At 43.5% G+C, this 23,631-nt stretch overlaps 1 long non-coding RNA gene across 2 annotated transcripts in view; it reads left to right on the top strand.

The window, feature by feature from the left end:
• LOC309973898 overlaps positions 1–23,631 on the top strand; it is a 58,223-nt gene that overhangs the window by 24,317 nt on the left and 10,275 nt on the right. The window contains exon 3 of one of the 2 annotated variants that reach the window (XR_014326845.1): positions 11,613–11,686. The exons of the other annotated variant lie outside the window; for it this stretch is intronic. This is a non-coding gene — a long non-coding RNA (uncharacterized lncRNA). The remainder of the gene's footprint in view (positions 1–11,612; positions 11,687–23,631) is intronic. 2 annotated transcript variants of the gene reach the window in all.

Below are 23,631 nucleotides of genomic sequence, written 5' to 3'. Positions count from 1 at the left end.
GAATTAATTGTTCACTTTTATATCCTAAGTACTCAGCACAGAGTGTGACATATAGTATAAATGTATGTTTGTTCCCATTGAATAAATAAATGAATTAATTATAGTGGAAAGAACATTGTTCTAAATAAGGTCTGAGGATCTAATATATAACATCGTGACTATGGTTGATAATACCATATTGTATAATTGAAATTTGCTAAGGGGGTAGACTTTAAATGTTCTCACCACCCCCAAAAGAGAAGAAATATATAAATATGTCTATGAGGTGATGGATGTGTTAATTAACTAGGTGGGAGGAATCTTCACGATGTGTACATATATCAAATCGTCACAATGTGCACTTTATCTTACAACTTTATTTGTCAACTATATCTCAGTAAAAGTGGAGGAAAAAAAAGAAAGAACATTGTTCTGGAAGTTCAATTACATGAGTCTACTCCTGGCTCAACCACTAATTAACTTACCTCGGACAAGTCATTAACTCTCGTGCAGTACAGATAGCTTTGGGATTTGCTGGAAAGGAAGTGGTAAAAACAGCAAACGATGGCAGAACTGGCATGCAGATCCTGCTGTGACTATCATGAGCCCCTCTAAAAATTCTTATCAATGCTCAGTTTATGTACCAATAATCCATGTTGTGCTGAGGTCGCAAGGTTTGGAATCCTAAAAGAATTGGGGCAAAGTGTAACTCATGGTGCAGAAATAATACAGATCTCCTTCCTGCCAATCCAGAGGGTATGAGAGGAGAGACTTCAGGGTAAACAGAAGTCAGGGCGGGTGTCCAGCCAGCAGGGGAGCGGAGGGGCCTCTGTACCACACGACGCGCATCTGCTGTGGGGCTGGGAAGGGGCTTCCCTTGCCTCACGCGTAGGGCACACGACCACAGGCTGCCCCATCACTGATAATGAATCAGACACCCTGGCTGGCAGTTGGCTTTTCTGATTCTGTCCTAGGTTTAGGGTAGATCTGTTGTGTGAGAGGAGCCCTGTGCTCAGGCTTCCTTTCACTCAGCCGCTGGGGGAAGCAAATGAAAAGAAGTGGGGCTCTCGGCTGACCTCTGCTTTGCTTCCTCTCCCTTGATGGCACCGTCTCCCTGAAAGACTAAGAAGCGCTTTCCTCTTGAAGCTTGGGTGGCAGCGTCCCCCTTTCTTCGGAAGCGGGGAGGGAGAAGGTCTTACGTTTTAGGCTTAGACGTTACCATAACAACAACAACAAAACAGCAGTAGCAGCTACTGTTTGGAGGACAGATACTGTTTTCCAGGCTCTGTGCTAACCATTTGGCACATGCTGCCTCATTTACTACCCGTGATAACCCTAGGTGATGAGGCCACTTTTTATCTTCCTTTACAGATGAGTAAATAGGCTCAGACAGATTAAGGAAGCTACCTTAAGCCACACAGCTGGTTAAGAGGCAGAGCCAAGGAACAACCCAGGTCTGTCTGACTCCAGATTCCTCCGAACTGAGGAGTCTTCTCCTGAACTATCCCAATTCTATAGCATACACTCAAAAATTGATATTGGTGATTCTGTATTCCTTGAATTCAAATCTTTGAATTGATCGAGCAGTTACATGCACAGACATGTACATGACTTATAAGAAAACTATGACAGGGGGCTTCCCTGGTGACGCAGTGGATAAGAATCTGCCTGCCAATGCAGGGGACACAGGTTTGAGCCCTGGTCCGGGAAGATCCCACATGCTGCAGAGCAACAAAGCCCGTGCGCCACAACTACTGAGCCTGCGCTCTAGAGCCAGTGAGCCACAACTACTGAAGCCCACACACCCAGAGCCCGTGCTCCGCAACAAAGAGTAGCTGCAGCTCGCCGCAACTAGAGAAAGCCCGCACGCAGCAACGAAGACACACACAGATCAAAAAATAAATTAATTAATTTAAAAAAAAGACAGTAATGCATTATTAAAAAAAGAAAACTATGACAACTTGAAAATATAGGTCCTTGGATTTTTCTGATTAAAAAAGCCAAAGCCCAACCAACCAACCAAGAACCCCCCAAAACCAATCAACTAATAAAAACCTCTTATGTTAGAAACTTTGTCCTAAAAGAGAATGGCATTCTAAATACTTGTGAAGCCACAGGTTCATGGATTTGTGAGTCATCTGGTGAATCATTTTTCACCTCTAAAGGGCACTCCATTTCCAAACATTTTATCAGTGAGAGATTAATGCATGAGCTCTGAAGTCTTAAGAATTATTCACTATATGTCTTACTTGCTCATCAGCTGAATATTTTCTCCACCTATGGTTCTGATCAGTCACTGCTTCAAATATGTTGTTTCCAGTGATAATGTTGTTCATTCCCTACTCATACAAGTTCATTTCTTCTGAGCCCTGTCTCCCACCGAGTGCCTCTTTTAAAAATTGTTCTTGTGAGTAATAATCTTTCACTGCCAACTGCTGTGATTCATGGGTGAGGGCAAGCCTGGAAGGTGAAGAAAAGACATTCTTATTTTTACCTTAGTGTGGCTATTCCAACACTGCCTTCCAAGTCATCCCTCCCACCTACACCCCCGTGCTCTGAAGATACCTGATTGTTTGCTGTTGAAATCATGAGATCTGTGAGTTACAGGGAAAGATTAAGCCCATTCCCTGTCTAAACACTGCATCAATCCAGATCCAGATGATTCAGCCAGAAGGACGGGCTACACCTGTCAGCCCCAAGGGCCAGCTATTACTCCCCAGGCTTGGGAAGCATCAGTACCTCGAGGTTGCAGACCCTCTTGGCTTATCTTTATCCCTTTGAAATTCAGTAGCCAGGTTCCACCCTGCTGCCATCCACAACTGATCTGGAATTCCCACAGGACACGACCGTAAAAGTTGCCCCCAGGCTCGCAGTTGTGGCACTTGGGGCCAAGAGGAGACAACTTCCCTCAAGTCAACTTTGTAATTCTAACCAGTCATTCTTACTGAGTAGGTGCTAACATTTATAAAATCATTATTAAGGTGGGGATCCCCTCTGCATTTAGGGGGCGTGGGACAAAGCTTTGACATCCCACCAGTGCTTCTGTGTCCCTGTGGTAGTCTCTGGACGCTGCCTCAGTCCCCCTGCAGGAAGAAGGGATTTATTTGTGTCCATGCTGTCTTCAGGAATCACCTCAACTGCGGAGAGCTGCCTTGCCCATCATGGTAGATGTCTAGTGACTGAAGGAGAGCAGGGTGTGAAGACAGGTTCCCTACCCCTCTTGGGCTCTGCTCTGAAGGGTGACCAGAGCTCCAAGCTCTGGAACCTCACACCTCTCCCCTCAAAACTGCTCTCTACCTTCTGTCTTTCTTACCTTGATGAATAAGTCATGCAGCCACCCATCCAGCTCAGATGCCAGAGCTCTGGCAGTCACCTACGCGTCCCCTCTCTTTACTGACTCCAGTCACCACATCCTTTTTAGTGACTGTGTTGTGGACATTTGTCATTTGAAAAAAAAAATTATTAATTTTTTTTTTTTTCTGGCTGTGCTGCGTGGCTTGTGGGATCTTAGTTCCCCAACCAGGGATTAAACCTGGGCCACCACAGTGAAAGCACCGAGTCCTAACCACTGGACCGCCAGGGAATTCCCTTAAAATTTTTTTATATGAAGAAACTTTGATTCTTTTTTTAAAATTGAGGTTTCATTGATGTATAATATATATATTTAATTTTTAAAATTTTGTTTTTATACATTAGAAGTTGACATATACCACAAAGTTACACTTTGCTAGGGCTTCTTTCAGAATCTTAGGAGATATCCCATACAAATGAAGTGACCAGAAACATATATTTTATTAGCTGCATAGTAAACCCCACTCTGAGTACAACTTACTGGGCATTTGTTACCTGATAGACATTGAATTAGACACTTTATTATCTCATATCTGTTATGTCATATTATCATCCTATTTATTTATTTTATTGAAGTATAGTTGATTTACAAAGTTGTGTTAGTTTCAAGTGTACAGCAAAGTGATTCAGTTATACATACATAATTATATATTCTTTTTCAGATTCTTTTCCTTTATAGGCTATTATAAAATATTGAGTATAGTTCCCTGTGCTCTAGTATAGAGTAGGTCCTTGTTGGTTATCTATTTTATATATAATAGTGTGTATCTGTTAATCCCAAACTCCTAATTTATCCCTCCTCCCCCCTTTCCCCTTTGGTAACCATGGGTTTGTTTTTTATGTCTGTGGATCTATTTCTGTTTGGTGTTTAAGTTCATTTGTACCATTTTTTTTTAGATTCCACATATAAGCGATATCATATGATATTTGTCTTTCTCTGTCTGGCTTACTTCACTTAGTATGATGATCTCTAGGTCCATCCATGTTGCTGCATATGTCATGTTTGATGTCCAATACTATGTAAATTTCAGGCATACAGCAGAGATTCACAGTTTTTAAAAGTTATGCTCCATTTAAAGTTATTATAAAGTAGTGGCTACATTCCCAGTACTTTACAGTATACCCTTGCAGCTTATTTATTTTATACGTAGTAGTTTGTACCTCTCAGTCCCTTACACCTCCATTTGTCATTTTCTTGATGGTTCAGGGTCTGACTTCCATTTCCATTTGGGGGAATTCTGCATCGTGTGAGATTCGGTGAAGCCAGGACTCTGCCCTCCGCTTTGGAAGCCAAGCTCGCTCTCTTTCCATCCCTGGTAGCTCTGGTGCAGGCACATGACAGGCAGTTGGCTAACTGGATGCTTTCTTTGGCATTTTAAATTCGGTTTCCCATTCCACTCTTGGCCCTTCAATTTCTTTTCTGTAGACGAATCATTTAGAAATATAAGTCAGACCATGTCACTCCTTGCTCAAGATCTTCTAATGCCTTTCCATCATATGTGATACCAAATTCAAAGTCTTTATTGCAACCCCCAAGGTCCTCCACGATCAACGAGTGGCTGATTCTCTGTGTTCATGTCCTATTGCTCTTCCCCTGGCCCATCTGCTCCAGCATCCTTACTGTTCCTACAGCTTGCCAGGTACACACTTTGTATCTGCTGTCCCTCAGGCTGAAAGGCCCTTCTCACTGATTTTTACATGGTTCACTCTCTCTCTTTTTAAAAATATTTATTTATTTATTTTGGCTGTGCCGGGTGCACGTGGGATCTTGTAGTTGCAGCATGCGAACTCAGTTGCGGCATGCATGCGGGATCTAGTTCCCTGAACAGGGATCGAACCCGGGCCCCCTGCATTGGGAGCGTGGAGTCTTACCCACTGGACCACCAGGGAAGTCCCCATGGTTCACTCTCTTAATGCCGGTTTTATTCACATGTTTACAGAGAGGCTTTCTATGACGCCTCCTGTGCAAAATAGTCACCCCCTTCCCAAGTCCATCTCTGACCCCTAACCCGACTTTATTTTTCTTCAAAGCACCTCCCACCATCTGATGTTATACTGTTTACTTCTTTGTTTACTGGTCTATTTTGTACCTTTCCCACCAGAATGCAAACTCCCTGATGGCCAGGATGCAGTATATCTGTATCTAGCCTGGTGTATGGTAGGTAAGAAAATAGTCACTGAATGAAAACGTGGTGGGGTCAATGGCTTGGGAGTCTCAGTGGGCTCACAGAATTGCTGCAATGGAATTTCAAGAGGCTTTCTCAACAAGGAAGCTGTTGGTATTTTGAGTGGTACTGCTTCACACATGGCAGGACATTCAGCATTCTTCACCCTTAGCCGTGACATGCCAGCAGCACCCCTTGTCACCTGATGCTATGGTCTGACTATCCAGCCCCTCCAAATTCACATGTTGGAAGCCAAACACCTGATTTTTTTTTTTTAATTTTTATTGGAGTATAGTTGATTTACAATGTTGTGTTAGTTTCCAGTGTACAGCAAAGTGAATCAGTTATACATATACATACATCCACTCTTTTTTAAGATTCCTTTCCCATACAGGCCATCACAGAGTATTGAGTAGAGTTCCGATGGTGTTAGAAGCTGGGGCCTTTGGGAGGTGATTAGGTCATGAGGGTGGAGCCCTCATGAATAGGATGAGAGCCCTTACAAAAGAGACCCCACAGAGCTCCCCAGCCCCTTTTGCCACGTGAGGACACAGCAAAAAGTCTGCAAAAAGGAGAGAGCCCGCACTTGGCCGTGCTATTTCCTTGGACTCCCAGCTTCCAGAACTGTGAGAAATGAATTCTTGTTTTTTGTAAGCTACCAGGTCTGTGGTGTTTGTCATGGCAGCCTGAACGGACTAAGACATCCACAACCAAAATATTGCAACACGTTTCCAGATTTCCCCTTGGAGGGAAGGTGCAGGGCAGCCCTTGACAGAGTACCAGTAGTAGAGGAAGTGACTGGAAGTACAGGAGGCTGTGATCAGAGACTCAGATGCTCTTGTTTTTTCATTGTTCATATTTCTATCTTGGCTCATTCATTTCCACCTCGGTCCCTCCTACTAACCTCTGAGTTCTTTGAGGGCAGGAATCATGGTTTGTCTGAGTGTATTAGCCCATTTGAATACATGAATGTATATGTACATGTATATGTATGTGTGTGTGTGTGTGCGCGCGCACACGCATATATTTGTATTTATATCTTTTCCCTTTTGGGCTGCCTGGCCTCCACAGCTCAGTTCTTTTCCCCACCCTCTGACCACGAGGCATCACTCAGCAGATAGAGTAAGACAAAGCAGGGCCTCTGACATAACGCACACTGGCCCTTGTGGGACGATCTGTCCCAGCCGTGAGCCCGAATCTGCTCTTGTCACTACGGGTATGATTATCTCCATTTTACAGATGAAGAAATTGAGGCTCATCTTCTTTACCTGCCACTCATTGATTGATAACCAATCGGTCCTTGTAACCCAACCTTTGCTCTCGCCTCCATTCCGAAAAGCTCTTCCTCAGCCTCAAGTCATGATTTTATAGAGAAGGCTCTCCAGGTAGGAGGAGAAGGTGCTGATAGCAGTGTCATTATTTTAGGTTGGGGAGACTTATAGACCTGCAGTCGTGCCCTCAGCCTGTGCTAAGTGACCTTGAGAGTGACCTTGGAGTTGGAGCAGCCGCTGCGGCTGGCAGTCACTTGCAGCTGATTCTGCTGCTTTGTCTCGTGAGATGTGAAGTGACCTGACCTCCACTGACCTAACGAGTGATGTAGCTGGGACAGGAATTCAGTATTCCCTTCTTGGTCTCACCAGGCTCTCTGTGTGCTTGGTGTCTTCTTGACTTCAAATGTGCCTTGTCTGATAGGACCTGAATCTCCATCACCTTCAATTGTCAACTCCTCTGGCCCCAGGCGTCCCAGTGGCTGCCTGGAGCACAGACAGTCCCATGTGCTCTGTTACTAGGGCTCTAGGGCTTTTGTCCCCATATTCTTTTACCTTGGTGCCTTGGGCAGGAACATATATAAACCCTTTGAGTTTAAGGTTTGGAGAGGCTTGGGAGACCCTCAGCCAATTTTCTTAGTCTAGACCCACACCCTCCTTTTTGCCCTTGAACTGAGGCACAAAAAATATGAGTTCTTGTCCTTCAGGCCTGAACAAAGTGGCCCCCTTTCCCCACAGCAGTGTTTTTTAAACTCTGGGTCATGACCAATTCGAGAGTTGTAAAGTCAATTTTTTACAGTTGACCAGCATTAAAAAAATGAATACAATAAAATTTAAACTATAAAAGTGGTAGTGAAGCTCTGTTCTATGAAGTCTTTTTACAGTCATGTGTGTGTATGAATGTGTATATGTGTGTGTGAGTGTATCCTGCATCACAGTTCAAAATGTATTTCTTATTACATTTTATAGTAAAAAAAAAGGGGTTCTCAACTTGCAGGTGATGATTTTGATTTGGTAGAACATAGAGCAATATGCCACTAAAAGCATACCAGTCTCTGGAGGGAGCGTGATAGGTATGTGCATTTATTTATTATTTTTGGCTGCGTTGGGTCTTTGTTGCTGCCGGCGGGCTTTCTCTAGTTGCAGCGAGCAGGGGCTACTCTTCATTGTGGTGCGCGGGCTTCCGCTTGCGGTGGCTTCTCTTGTTGCAGTGCACGCAGGCGCGCAGGCTTCAGTAGTGGCACGTGGGCTCTAGAGCGCAGGCTCAGTAGTTGTGGCTCATGGGCTCTAGAGCGCAGACTCAGTAGTTGTGGTGCACAGGCTTAGTTGCTCTGTGGCATGTGGGATCTTCCTGGACCAGGGATTGAATACATGTCCTCTGCATTGGCAGGCAGATTCTTAACCACTGCGCCACCAGGGAAGTCCCGGTATGTGTGATTTTGTTATTTTATTTTATTAAGTATAGTTGATTTACAGTATTATGTGATACAGTTATATAAATATATACATTCTTTTTTATACTCTTTTCTATTATGGATTATCACAGGACACTGAATATAGTTCCCTGTGCTCTACAGCAGGACCTTGTTGTTTTGTATGTGTGTTTTCAAAGTTCCTGATTAAAACATACCTGCCCTGCTATTTCCCTAGTGTGCCTGCACGTGTATGCACACACACACACACTCTCTCCCTCTCTCTCTCTCTCTCTCCCCCCACCCCACCCCGCTGTTCTTTTTTTTTAAAAAATAAATAAATTTATTTATTTATTTATCTATCTGTCTTTGGCTGCTTTGGGTCTTCGTTGCTGCGCACAGGCTTTCTCTAGTTGTGGCGAGCGGGGGCTACTCTTTGTTGCGGTGCACGGTCTTCTCACTGCGGTGGCTTCTCTTGTTGCGGAGCACGGGCTCTAGGCACGCGGGCTTCGGTAGTTGTGGCTCATGGGCTTAGTTGCTCTGCGGCATGTGGGATCTTACCGGACCAGGTCTTGAACCTGTGTCCCCTGCATCGGCAGGTGGATTCTTAACCACTGCGCCACCAGGGAAGTTCCGCCCCCCCCCCCCCACACACCCCTCCGCTGTTCTTGAGAACAACAATATCTTATCCATCTGGATAGCCCCTTATTCCTGAAACAGTGCCTGGCGCTCAGGGGTACCCAGTAAATGCTTATAATTGTCAAATGACAGAGCTTCGAAGGTTAAAAGGTGGAATCTATGTAGTTTTCTTTCACCATGCCCAGCACACACTTGGCACTTCATAAATCACTGGGTGTGATCGTGATGACTTATGGAAAACAAAAGTACAATCATGAGACGCTGCGTGAATCAAAGGCACAGGTGTGATGAACAGCCGCAGAGCGGGGCCGGCCTTCACAACAGAACAAAGCTCTCTTTCCCCCTCAGTGCACTTCAACAAACCCATCCAAACCAGGAAACCTCAGGGACAGAGTGGCTGTCATCTCCCTAAGTAATAGAGCCTATCTCCTCTTAACCTTTGTGACCCTCAAAAACCAGTAAATTCCTTCTTTTATCTATCCCAAATCCTTTATATTACCCCCTAAGCCAATTTTCTGTTGTACTGTATTCAATGGGAATTGAAAACAGCTGGTCACCATCTGCTGTAGATTAATTCTTCATGTACTTGAAGCCTATAATTAGGTCATTCCTCAGCCTTCTCTTCTTCAGGCTAAATATCTTCTTTCTTTTAGCCCTTCCCCAAAGGTTTTATTTTCCAATTATTTAATTGTCTTCCTAGTGTTACTCTCAGCGTCAGGCTTTCTGTTCTCCATACACCTCAAGTGGAGAAGGCTGATTAGTGTGAAGGGTTATGGGTGTTGAAGGTCACCACTGCCACTTTTGAGGAGTCTTTTCTTCCGTGAGTTGTTTATTTTCAGAGGGCCATTTAGAAATGAACAGCAGCCTTTGACTGCCACAGTGAAATTGGAAACAGAGTAATCAGACGGTTGTGCTTTGCTTCCACCCTAATTCCAGATACACTGGACAGTCGCCTGGACTTTGCACCCGAATCTGTGAGATGCCAGTGCAAACCTACAGGGAGTAATTTCACTCTGGATTACAGGTGCATCACTAGAACAGCATTTTGGAAGTGTCTTGGAAGCCTGGAAGGTCAGTGACAGCTGGAGACAGATTTTTAACCTTAAGTTCAGGAAACAAGCGTCTGGTAGAGAGAAGTGTTCTCCCTCTTAGGTCCAGGAAATATCCTGCATGTGGAATCACCCCGGTGTCCAATCACCATTCTCCAAGGCAGTGGTTTTTACTTTTGTTCTTTCTGGAATTACATATATGCAACCCATTGCCTGGTATCCAGATTTTTTAATGAAATACAGGAATATTTTGTGGATCCATCAATTTTTGAAATGATTGAAATCATATCTTCACTTCTGGGGCTTTCTGCTCTGTCTCTCAAAAGTGTGTTGGACTTTTGGTCGGAAGAAGTTACCCTCTGCTTATCTGTCCTTAAAAGACTCCATCATTACTCAGAAATGATGGCCAGACTAGGTGATATTCTTCGCCTGACTCTATTGACTATCCCCTCCAGCTGCACGCACCATGGCTAAGCCAGAAACAGCCCCTAATGCATGGATTCTGTGATTTCATGTGCACAGTCCCTTCATGAGGTACACAGCATCACCCTCATCTTCACAGATGAGACAGATACAGAGAAATTGTTTTTAAATGTGTTTACGGTGGCTTAGACAGCAGAGCTGGGATTTGGATCCAGGTCTGGTTGGTCTCTAGTGTCATCATGGCCGCCTCTGCATGCTTGTTAAACTGCAGACATCAGGATCCCATGCTCAGATTCTGAGTTAGGAGATGGGGCCCAGGTACCTGCCTTTTCAGTCAAATAACCCAGCAGAGCTGATGCAGGTAACCCAAGTCCCACGCATACAAAAACACTGTCTAACTTGGTCCCTGAATTAGAAAATTTAGGTCGCTGTTCCTCAAACTCTGTCATACATCTACCCAGGAGCTTGGTGAGAAGAGGTCTGGCTTCCACTCCGCAGCTACTGAGTCAGAAGCAAGGAAGGGTCGAGTCCAGATGCTGTATTGTTTAGTTTTTAATATTTGTTTATTTATTTATTTATCTTTTTATTTGGTTGTGCCGGGTCTTAGTTGCAGCATGCGGGATCTCTAGTTGCAGCATTCAGACTCTCAGTTGCAGCACGTGGGATCTAGTTCCCTGACCGGGAATCGAACCCGGGCCCCCTGCGTTGGGAGCACGGAGTCTTAACTGCCCGACCGCCAGGGAAGTCCCTGGACGCTGTATTGTTAACGTGCAGCCTGGGGTATATTCTGGGTCACTCTGAAGTTTGGAAACCACTGGTGTGAGTCTTCCTGCCAGAGGTATCTTATGCCCAGCACTTCTAGATGCTTTTGTGGGAGATGGAGGCTGGTAGGGTGGAAGATGGGATGGTATGGGCTTAGAGCTCTTGGCTTCCTGAATGTGGAAGGAGCTCTTGGCTAAGGAAACAGTGGGGAGATCACCCCTGAGAAAGCCTGCTTCCTTACCTCCTACAGAAGAAACTTTAACCCTAAGGATGAAAAGCCAAGTGTTGCATTTGATATCAGAAGTCCAGCGAAGGGATAACCATCCGTTATGATGTCGTAGCAGGTAGTGTTGCCTTGGCAACATAGCAGGAGACTTACCGAGGAGATAGAAGAACAGATGGGCAGGTGTCATTCCTCGGAGAACACAGGGGTGACAGAGGTTTACTAAAATGAGCAACGTAAAAAAATACTTGGCACCCTGAGAAAACCAGTCATAGAAGATGAAAGCTTAGAAGATTTGGTTTATGAATATATTTTAAATCTACAAAATAATGTTTTAACAGCAGCATCAGAAGAATCCTCACAGACGTCTGAGAAATCTTCGTTCTATGGACCCTCCTTTGCAAGCAGCTTTCTAGTAAGTCACATTCTGTACCATATGCTAGTAATATACTGTGTGAGGGAAAATGAGGCGAGGGTTTGCACTTAAAAGCCAAAGCTACACAAGGATAATTAAACTGTCACTGGCTGACCTGAAGAGAATTGATTGAATTCAGCACAGCAATTTCTTGAGTCAGTATGTATCAGGTAAATAGATGGAAATAAGTTTGAAGGTTCATGCACACTTGTATTTAAATTTCCGTATTATAATATTTATAGGCGATATTTAAAAATGGATCTAATTTTAATTCCCTAGATGAATTGTGACTCCTATTTAATTCATTTTTACTTTGAACCAAGGAAAGGTTATTACTTGACACTTCAACATCTATACTCCATCAATTCCTCAAATGCATGATAACCTAATGAAGATTATCGGGGGGGGGGCCCTCTCTACTTTAGTAATTCAACTTCACTAGTTCCTTAAGTACACAATTACTAAATTTAAATCATTTAAAAGGAAACATATGCAATCTATAAAAATGTTTATCCTATCACTTGATAGAGATCAAGCAGGTTTTCTGCCAAGTTAGGCAGTAAACAGATGCTGACCTTATCAGATAGGGCATGGGAATTCCTCACATTTTTCTTGGTTGAACTGGTCTGTGAGCTCTAAGGATGGGAAAAAGAATGACACCTTATGCACGTGAATGAATCCCCTCTGGATACTCCTTGGGATACCCTGAGAGACTGGATCCTTCCTATAGACAGGAGTATTCCCAGTTCTTGTTGGGCTACTTCCCAGATCCTGTGCAATCCTACCCTTTCTCCTCCTGACTCCCTGTAATTTACCTATTCTAACATCTCCTTTTACTTCAGAGCCTGGTAAATGGTAAATGGAACACCTTCCGATCAGAGCATCTCTCTGCCTTTCTTTGGAGGCATCTGATTTTTCCTTATTCCCCTGTCGTCTCATAACCGCTCTGGGTCCCTGTGTTCCACTCTGCGTCACAGATGACATCTTCAGTCTTCCCAGGATGAATTTCCCACACTGCTTCCTCCTGTGAGAAGTGGAGCCCCTGAAATCCAATTCTGAAGCAGGCAGATTTGCTCAGGGCATCGATGGAGAGCTGAACTAAGCTCATGGCTGTGTGGGACCCACGCTGTTTATTCCTGGTCACCAAAATCCCACCCTTTCCTTATGTCAGCACTAAGGAAGGTAGTTGTGGGGAAAATTGAGACCCGCTTTTACAGTGTGACCAAGTGAGAAAGTTATGGAATAACCTCAGTAAATACTTCCCACTTAGGGGTTTTCCTGGAGGTCAAGTGGTTAAGACTTTGCCTTCCAATGCAGGGGGTGCAGGTTCGATCCCTGGTCGGGGAGTTAAGATCCCACATGCCTCATGGCCAAAAAACCAAAACATAAAACAGAAGCAATATTATAACAAATTCAATAAAGACTTAAAAAAATCCACATCAAAAACAAAATCTTTAAAAAAACCCAACAAACACCTCCTACCTAGAACATCGAAAAAGGAGAAGAGCCATTGTTGGTGATAAGCCCACAGCTCATGCCTTCTATTGCTGATAAATTACAGGATCCCAGAGTCTCGGGGTCACCTCATTGCTAGCAGTGGAGTCAGTTCTCTGGTTAGCGGATCTGGAAGTATCAGGTTCTGACTCCTGGGTGCCCTTGTCCAGTGCCTTTTCAGGGCCATTGGAGAGTTGCACATGGGATGATGTGGGGTGTGCTCAAAGCAGTTCACTTTCTGTTGGTGCAAATACTTGGGCCTTGGGATTGCTTTAGAAAATGAGAAATTGTGGGCTCTCCTTCACTAGATCTGAGTTTCTCTGGTTTTTGTTTTTCTTTCCTATTTCTGGAATGCAACTCCCTTAAATCATTATTTTAAATTCCAGGACTCCATTTGCTCATAACCACTGGCAGAAATCCTGTGTGTCTGTTTCCCAACATGGGGTCAGGTCATGATCTCCCATGCCCCTGGCTTTCAACTGGAGAGATGAATAAAAAAATTTATTTATTTTATTTATTTTAGTTTTGGTTGAGTTGGGTCTTCATTGCTGCACACGGGTTTTCTCTAGCTGCATCGAGTGGGGGCTGCTCTTCGTTGCAGTGTGTGGGCTTCTCATTGTGGTGGCTTCTCTTGTTGCGGAGCACGGGCTCTAGGCATGTGGACTTCAGTAGTTGTGGCTCGTGAGCTCTGGAGTGCAGGCTCAGTAGTTGTGGCGCGGGCTCAGTTGCTCCACGGCATGTGGGATCTTCCTGGACCAGGGCTTGAACCCGTGTCCCCCGCATTGGTGGGCGGATTCTTAACCACTGTGCCATCAGGGAAGCCGAGTTTTCTCCTTAATCTGCCCTGGAATGTTCCTCCGGCCTCCTCTGTGAGCACCATCACCTGTGTCTGCCAGGAGTGACTTTGGTCTAATCCCTCCTTCTCAAAGGCTATATTTGGGAGAGTCTATCCAGATCTTGGGAATGAAGAGTTGAGCAAAGAGCAGTGATTATTCATTCACTCCATTCCCTAGCCCTTGAAACTGGACAGGCTCGCCACACACCACACGTGGACTGGCTTTCAAAAGCAAGCCACGCATGATACTGGTGGGAGTGGTGGCGTATTCTAAACAATATCCACCATTAAACATTGTTTAGTAGTATTTAAATAATGTGTTCCTTTCCTTCTCCCAAAAGTCTGCTTACACTCACTCTCTGGTCTTCTGGGCTGAACTCTTAGCCCTAGAGTCAGAATTCATACTCTGTCCCCCTGGAACCCTGGACCCCCTTCTTGACAGTTTGAAGGGTGGCACTACCTGGTTTCCATGTCTGTCTGTTGCTCCAGTCTTGGCCCCCTCCTCATGACCTCTGATCTCACTCTAGCCCTGTAACCCAGGAAACCCAGAGCATCCCCAGGATCAGAGGGAAGACACACAGTGGGGAGACATTTCTTTGCCTTCTTCGTCTCTACATTTTCTACTGTCTTTGTTCCTGGAACAACTAAATAATCCGGAGGGAAAAGTTAGAAAAAAGCACATTGCTTGGGAGCAGTGCACAGCCCCCTAAAACTATTCCTCCCAACAGTCAGGGCTCTGAAAGATCAGTCCTGAGCACACGATGAGAACGTCATGAACAAACTTTGCTTTGGGTCAGTACTTGGATCTTGGGTCCTCCCTACCATGGGCAACCTAACTGGGCTGTTCTTTTGAAAAAAGGTGGGTATGTCATGCTTTGGGGTTGTCTCCCTCCTTCCTCATCCCTCTCTACTTCCCTCTTTAAGTTGCTTTCTCTTTTAAAGATTTACTGCGTACCTATTATGTGTTGAGTGCAGTGCTCTGTGTTGGGAATAGAATGGTGTACACAGACAGACACTGTTCAGTCCAGTGCGGGGAGAGTCAAGGCATCACGTATTATCGTTGTGAAAAGTGCTGTGATGGGGAGGTGTACAGCGCGCTATCGTAGAGCAGAGCAGGGATGCCTAATCTGGACATGGGAGGGTCAGAGAAGTCCTTCAGTCACTTTACAATTGAGATCTGAACAGTGAATAGGAGTTAATCGCGGAAATTTAGACTTGGTGATGATGGTGATAAATGGGAAGTAAAAAGAATTTAGGCAGCAAATGTCTAACAGATGTCAGCCATGTCTCCCTTCTGCTAAGATCTGGTTAGGATGGACTCCAATGCCCATCTCACATTCTGCAGAAGTTCAAAGTTGGCCTCAAGATCTCTGAGACTGGTTTTTGGGTTTGTGTCTCTTATCCCTGGCAAACTTTGCCCTTTCCTTAATTGCTACAAAAATCTACTCACACAAAGAAGTTAGTCGTGGACTTAACTTTCTTCAGCATTTAGGGGTCACGCTTCTCGGCCAGATTAAGCAGAATAAGAAATCAGAGACTTTGTTTTGAAATGTCCTTTGCTTGCACGACCTTAGGGGCTTCCTCCCTTCTCCTTCACCCTTGAATGGCCCAATCCTGCACCCTGCTCTTGTTCTCCTCTCTTCCCTCCCCTTTCATTTGTCCTTACTACCTCCTCTCAGGACAAACCTGCAAAATTCCTCTCACTGTTCATCTGCTCAGGGTCTTATCTTTTACTAGTGGTTTCCTGAAAATGCAACCCCTTGACACTGATGGTGGGAAATCCAAGCACAAAGATTGACTGTAGAGGAGAAATATTGAGTCATGAGTTTTCTTGCTCTCCCAGGATCATTCCATAAATATTCTCAGGCATAGGGATGGTTGTAATATAAGCTACCCACTTACATGGATCACTTCTATTAATGCTGCTACTGCTGCTGCTACTGCTATATCAATAGTACAGTTACCACGACTACGGCTCTTCCTTCCTTCTCCTGTTTCTGCTGCTCCTTATTGAGTACTTACTGGATGAAGCTCCTTACATCTGTCATTGTGTCTCATCATCACAACACCATTAATTAGGTATTATCCCCATTTTACAGTGAAGGAAGTTAAGGCTTAAAGAGTTTAAGTAGCTTAAAGTCACTCAGCCAGCAAAGGGTGGTGACAGCCAATCTTGAAGCCATACATTGAATCATTATAATAGCACGGTCGCTCTTACAAAGCCCCTTTCCATGTTTCTTGGCTTTCATTATAATATAGGTCAGGTGTGTGCCTTTGTGTATAGTGGTTAACAGTGCCATTCATACTGTAACACAGTCTGTGACTGAAAATATGCACATTAGTTGAATAAAATGGAAAAGTATCTTCACATCTGTAATGAAAATCAATGAGAAGATATATTTGAAAATTCAGTTCTCTTTTCAGAGATGGTTTAGCAATATACACAAATACAACAAGAGAGTAAGGCACACTTGCCACACTGAACTGTGTTCTGTTTCAGTTTGCTACAGGATTTCACAGTCGCACTTATGGGTATGATTTCACACTGAAATATTTGCATAAGAGGAAGCTTGTGATTAACTGCATATTGCTTGAGTGTTCATCTGTGAACATGATGAATCTCTGTTTTTACTTATTCCTTGCTTCTCAGTAAAACAATCAAAATCCTGACAAATATCTAATATATTTGACAAATATCTAATATATTTGAGGACCACAGCTACAAATTTCTGCATTAGTACTTCTCTCCCTTCCTATCTCCAAATGGGTAACTCAGAATCACTCCCAATAAACTTTTCCAAAATGTTACCTGTGAACTGTGGTTCAAAATGCTTCACACATTCCCAGAGCACTCTGCTTTTAAGTGTCTAAAAATATGGAATTGAAATACAAGATTTTCATGCTTTAGTGAGATTTATAATCAGAAAACTAGTGTCTGCATTTTGGCTTTAACGTCTACCAGGTCGGTGACTTACCAGCCTCAAATTCCTTTTCTGTCGGATGGGGTTGTTTAAAAATATGGAGGTCTAGGGACTTCCCTGGTGGTCCAGTGGTTAAGACTCCGTGCTTCCAATGCAGGGGGCCCGGGTTCGATCCCTGGTCAGGGAGCTAGATCCTGCATGCCGTAACTAAGACCCAGAAACCCAGAACAGCCAAATAAATAAATAAATACGTACTAAAAAAATATGGAGGTCTAGGGAAATATGCGAGTTTCTAGAAGCATACGGTAGGGAGTGGGCAAAATCGTTGAAAGTGATCAAAAGGTATAAACTTCCAGTTATAAAATAAATAAGTCCAGGAGACGTGATGTACAGCTTGATGGTAATAGTTAATGATACTGTATTTACATTTAAAAGTTGCTCAGAGAGAAGATCTTAAAAGTTCTCATCACAAGAAAAAAACCTTTGTAACTCTGAGTGGTGATGGTTGTGTTGATCATTTAGCAATATCGAACCATTATGTTGTACACTTGAAACCAATATAATGTTTTCTATCAATTATATCTCAATAAAAATTACATTACAAAATTTTAAAATGTATATAGAAAAAAGAAAGACTATTATGACATCACTTTTGGTAGGTTAGACATCTGGCGAGTTTCTTAATCAAAAAAATTATTCGTAAAACTATAGTGTATCCGTATTAAAGAAAGGAAAAGAAATACTGAGATCTGGGGAAAGAATAAGCATTTCCTGAATACCACAGATCAGAAACCCCTCCGTTAAGTCCTTCACATCTGCAATGACATTTAATTCCCATGACACTCCTCTATGGTAAATAACATTATCCTTTACTTACAGACCAAGAGGCAAAGGCTAGGGAAGTCCAGACATGCAGGGACCCACTAACAGGCAGGATCAGTGGCAAAGAGCATCCAGACAACTTCTTACTAGGAGAAGGAAGCCCATGCAGCTGAACTTTGTTTCGAAATCTTCTGTTTCCTAGTTCTTCTATGACCAAGTTCGTCTTCAGCACACAGCCACGTCCACCGCTGGACGGTGTCCCGCGAAGTCTTCCCTGTGGTCCTTGTCTGAGTCCCGTCCTCCTCTGGGCTTGCAGATGAGGACAGGTCCCTCCCACGAATCCTCTTCCGGTTCTCGTTAGTGTCCCTCCCACGAATCCTCTTACGGTTCTCGTTAGTCCACATTTGTTATCTCTCGGTCCACACTTGGGGTTGTGTGTTTGCGTCCCTCCCCTTCTGAGTCTCATCCCCGGGCAGCCTTCTTTCTGGTCTGGGGCTTCTTCCTTTTTTCTGAGATGCCTGTTCAGGATCACTATCTTCTTAAAACACGGAAAAGCAAACATACGATATGAAAATACTCCATCTTTCTTTGTGTAGAAAGAAAAGTATGACACTTCTGCCTAACTCTAAGTTGGTAAATTTATCTTTCCAACTATTTCCTTTCCTTCTCCCTCTGGGTATATTACAAAGTATTTCAACTTGGACCCTTTGAAAATTGAATTAATTATTTTCTTCCTGGAGTCTCCAAGCACCTTCTTCCGGGGTCCAGCACCTCCTTCCCCCCTTTCCCTTCTCTTTCCCTCCTTTCCACCTTTTATCCCTCTCCTTCCCCCATCCTATCACTTACTTCCTTTACTTTGGCTCCACATCACCCAAGCCAGAAGCACAAGAAGCATCCTCAATGCCTGTCTTCATATTCCACGGGTACCATGTCCTATTTATAGTAGCTCCTAATTGATCCATCTTCACTTCCTTAAAAATAGGAAATCAGGAACTTCTCTGGCAGTCCAGTGGTTAAGAATCTGCCTTCCACTGCAGGGGGCACAGATTCGATCCCTCGTCAGGGAACTAAGATCCCACAGGCCACAGGACATATTTGCCACATGCCGCAACTACTGAGCCCGCACGCTGTGGAGCTCATGCCACAACTGGAGAGAAGCCTGCGCACCGCATCGAAGATCCCACATGCCGCAGCTAAGACCAAACGCAGCCAAATAAATAATTAATTAATTTTTAAAAAAAAGGTGCTTTTGATGAGATAAAGTAGGAAGTACACAGGATCACCTATGAAGCATTGTTGCAAAAAAAGTAAAAGGAAAAAAGGACATTTAATCTAAATCTGATTAAATCTTCAGATCTAGCTACAGTTTACAGGAAATTCAGGAGATAGAGGAACATGTTAACTGCTACCATATGGATGCAATCAGCAGAATCCAGCAAGTGAGAAATTCTGTAGGTTTCTCCAACAAGTAAGTGGCAATAAAAATAGCACAACAAAGAGTAGGGAGGGACTTCCCTGGTGGCGCAGTGGTTAAGAATCCACCTGCCAATGCAGGGGACACTGGTTTGATCCCTGATCTGGGAAGATCCCACATGCTGCGGAGCAGCTAAGCCCATGTGCCACAACTACTGAGCCTGCGCTCTAGAGCCCGTGAGCCACAACTACTGAAGCCCGTGCACCTAGAGCCCGTGCTACACTAGAAGAGAAGCCACCGCAATGAGAAGCCCGAGCACCGCAACAAAGAGTAGACCCCACTCGCCGCAACTAGAGAAAGCCCGCATGCAGCAATGAAGATCCAATGCAGCCAAAAAAAAAAAAAAAAGTAGGGAAATCGTGATGGTATAAAGAGACATAAAAGACATCAATTGAATGCAATGTGTGTGTCTTTTATTGGATCCTGATTTGAACAAGTACGTGTATGAAAAAAGTTTTGAGACATTTAGGGAAAAATTGAAAATACATTGAGTATTAAATGATATTGAGACATTAATATTAACTTTATTATTTGAGATAATGATTTTGTGGTTTATGTTTTAAAAAGACCTTATGTGTTTGTTGGTGTTACATTCTAAAGTATTGATAGATAAAGCAATATGTTTAGCACTTATTTTGTGTTATATACAAAATACACAGTTTTTAAAGCATTTTTACATACAATAACTCATTTAATCTGTATAGTAACCTTACTAGGTAGGTATTATTATTATCCCCATTTTACAGACTGGGCAACTGAGGCACAGAGCAGTTAAGTAACATGCCCAGGGTCTTGCCAGCCGGTAAGTGGTGGATTCAAATATATCACAAGAGTTTCTTGTTTCCTGTTGTCTCCCAGACTTTGTTCACATGCTCACATATTTCCATAGCTGTAGTTGTAATACTCTTAAAATCAGATACTCAGACTTATGTTTATTAGCATATTCTAAACATTTCCCCCAAATTTTACACAGACCTAAATGTTACAATTTTAAATGACTGTATCACATTCTACTGAACATAACTCAGCATCACAGTCAGTTTGATTGTCTCTCTTTGGAAATTTAGGTTGTTTTCAAGATTTTCTGTTACAAGTAATACTAGAATCATTGTGTTAATGCATGTAGCCTTTTTATTTCTTTAATTTTTTTTTACTTAGGATAAAAACCTTAACATCAGACTAGTTGTAAAAGAATGTAAATGGTTCCATCATTCTTGATGTGTAATGAAATCAAGAAAAGCTGTGTAAATATGTACCATTAATAGCATAAGAATCTTGTTTTCTTCCCAACTGTACTTAAATTTTGCTGGGTATTCTTGCTTACTTTTGAATATGTATGTAGTAAGGAGTTCCCTGGTGGCCTAGTGGTTAGGATTTGGGCTTTCACTGCTGTGGCCCAGGTTCAATCCCTGGATGGGAAACTGAGATCCCACAAGCCACATGGTGTGACCCCCAAAATTTAAAAATAATAGGTATATAGTAGAATTTCTCTTTTTTCATTTTCACTTATTTATTAGGAATTTTGGATAATTTTTAATAAAATGTTTCTTTCCCTTTTTAACTGCTGTATTTGCTGCAAATATCTTTCTAATCTATTGTTTCTTTACAATTTTAATTTTAATAGTTACCGTCAAAGAAATTAAAAACCTTTTTATGGGTCAAAATGGTTTGTCTCTTCAGCTATAATATCTCCTGTTTCTTGACTTTTAGGATGTCAGCTTTCTAATACAAATATTGTGGGTTATTTGTTTACGGGCAGAGGGCTATTTGATTTTTGGTACACATGGATTAAATTGCTAAGAATCGGGGCTTCCCTGGTGACGCAGTGGTTGGGAGTCCGCCTGCCGATGCAGGGGACACGGGTTCGTGCCCCGGTCTGGGAGGATCCCATGTGCCATGGAGCGGCTGGGCCAGTGAGCCATGGCCGCTGAGCCTGCGCGTCCGGAGCCTGTGCTCCGCAACGGGAGAGGCCACAGCAGTGAGAGGCCCGTGTACCGCAAAAAAAATAAATAAATAAAAAATTTCTAAGAATCAGTAAAAGTCCCAGAAGTTACCTAAGCAGAGCTCTGAAGGATAGTTGAAGTGTCATGGAAAGTGACACAGAGTGTCTCTGTGCAGATAGCTGTCTTCCTCACCACATCTACACCATGCTGTAGCAGTTCACAATTTAATGCCCACTGCTACTGAATTTATTTACAGTTCGAAGACCTGGAATCCTTCCCTGCAACACAGATCTGGCCCAAGACAGCAATTCCTCCAGTTTTATAGGCTACAAAGCCATTTGGAGGAGTATTTGAGGTGAACTGGCAGGTGCACATCTAATACTGTTATTTGTCTAGGTCTGTACAATGGCATGTGACAATGTTGGGATATTATTAAGGAAGGTTGGTTGTGTCAATGCCCACGTGTCTCCTAAATTGGCATTTACCATCCATAGATTCCACACTATCCCAGATCAGGTTCTCAGCTTTAAAGCTTCAAACATTTAACATTTTAAGCACACTTGGTATGAATCCAGCCATCAGGGGCCAACTCCCATTAACTCAGGTGACAGAAGACTGAGGTATACATTGAAGTGCCAGTATTATTTTGCGGTGGCAACTCTGAGCATCCCTTTGGCGGAGAGATTTAGGCCAGTATGACGAGCATATGCTCTCTCTCCTGGCAGCTCTCCTTGGGGAGTAAAATTATACTCAGGAGATTCCCTAGTGAATTCAGAATCAGAGCAAAGAGAAGGAGTTGTCTGATTTAGATAATTAATCACACTGGGTTTCAGGTCCACTGATCGTAGGGCTGGGGTCTGTGGGTCGCTCCACCCGCCCCCTTCATCAGCGCTTGTGCGGGTACCACCCCCTGGTGGATCTTCATGTTTCCTGAACCTGTGTGTGAGGCTGACCATGCTTTCAAGTTCACTCTTTCTTCTGATAGGGTTCAATATAATTGACTGATTCTCTTGATTGCCTGATTGCAATCACACAGCAAGTCGGCCTTCCTATGGTAGTTCTTGAGTCCTTCTGGACTGGCGTTTTGGGTGTTCTGACCACCTTTCAGCAGTCTCTTGGGTTAACCAGATGACTAACCTCTTACATGAAACGTAGACTCACCAGCTTAGCTCTTTGGGGACAACTGTTTTCCATGTTCCTGGGGGTGGTCACTTTGTGTTACCTGCTTCGGCTCTCTACATTGTGGTCCAGGGAAAGTGAGGAGTTTTGGTCTCTTTGTCCTTCAATCCCTGGCATCTCCTTGTTGCCCCTTCTAGGGAATTTTCCTCGTTCAGACAGTTGGTCTTCTCCTTTCTTTGCAAATGTCAGGCCGTGCAAACTTGGGGCTTGGTTTTCTTCCTTCAAAAGTCACTCGTGATCCCTCCTGAGCTAACACGCAAGGCCCAGACTGATCTGCGGGGCCACCCAGGCCTCCAACTGCTTCATCTCAGCTGGGGTTTCCTGACCGTCCTCACACCCGCCCTCCGCTACTGCCCTCTCCCGGGCTCCCCTCCCTCTTCTCTCACCTGGTCCTGGTTCCTGGCCTCATGCCTGGCTCACCAAGCCCAGGCGAGCTCTGCCAGCTGCTTGGTGATGGATGACACTCAGGGACACGCTGGCAGTCTGGCCACGTCCCAGGACAGTCTTTGTTAAAACCAACAGAATAAAATGTGCCTGAATAGGTAATGTACTACTTTGGGGAAAAATTTTAAGATGTTTCAAAGTATGTTAAGAATAGTAAATTTCACAGTATTTCCCAATGCCCGACACAATGGCTTGGGCTAATAAAAAAAGAACAAAAGAGCAGAAGTGAATCGTTTTCTCGTTACGAAGATATATCAAATGTCGTTAACTGTTCATGAACACCATGCCAAAACAATAGCATTTTTGTTATCAGAACTGTTGATTAATCAGGAATTTATAAAACTTAGCAAATGTTGTGCTTGTAAAAGTTCACCTTCAAACTGATTCTATCATTTTGTGGGCAAGGACACAGCACTGGCTAGAGCCAGGTTGTATAGAATTCACATCTTCTTGTTCTGAGTTTAAGGCTCTTTCCATTATAATTGATGACACAGAATCATCTCCTTCAGTGAACAGCACCCCAAAGGCAAATGTGTAGACAGGTAGAGGTGAGCACCTGGCTTAGAGCTCAGCCCGAATTGGGATCTAATCCTGGCTCTGCTGGTGCCAAGCTGAGGGACCTTGGGCAAGTTAATTCAGCATTCTGAGTATCAATGATTTTCCAGCTGAGAAGCTGAAATAATAATAAAAGCAAATAATGAGAATTATTACCATATAATAAAGTGGTAATAATGCACATGAAGTACACAAAGAGATGAGTCAAATAATAGCTTTTATTACATATGTATGTATCACGTCATTACGTAGCCACTGGGTCATCAGTCTAATCAGTG

Source organism: Leucopleurus acutus, assembly GCF_964270905.1.
Source record: "Leucopleurus acutus genome assembly, chromosome: 17".
NCBI classification, from domain to species: domain Eukaryota; kingdom Metazoa; phylum Chordata; class Mammalia; order Artiodactyla; family Delphinidae; genus Leucopleurus; species Leucopleurus acutus.
This window is presented reverse-complemented; position numbering and strand designations above follow the sequence as displayed.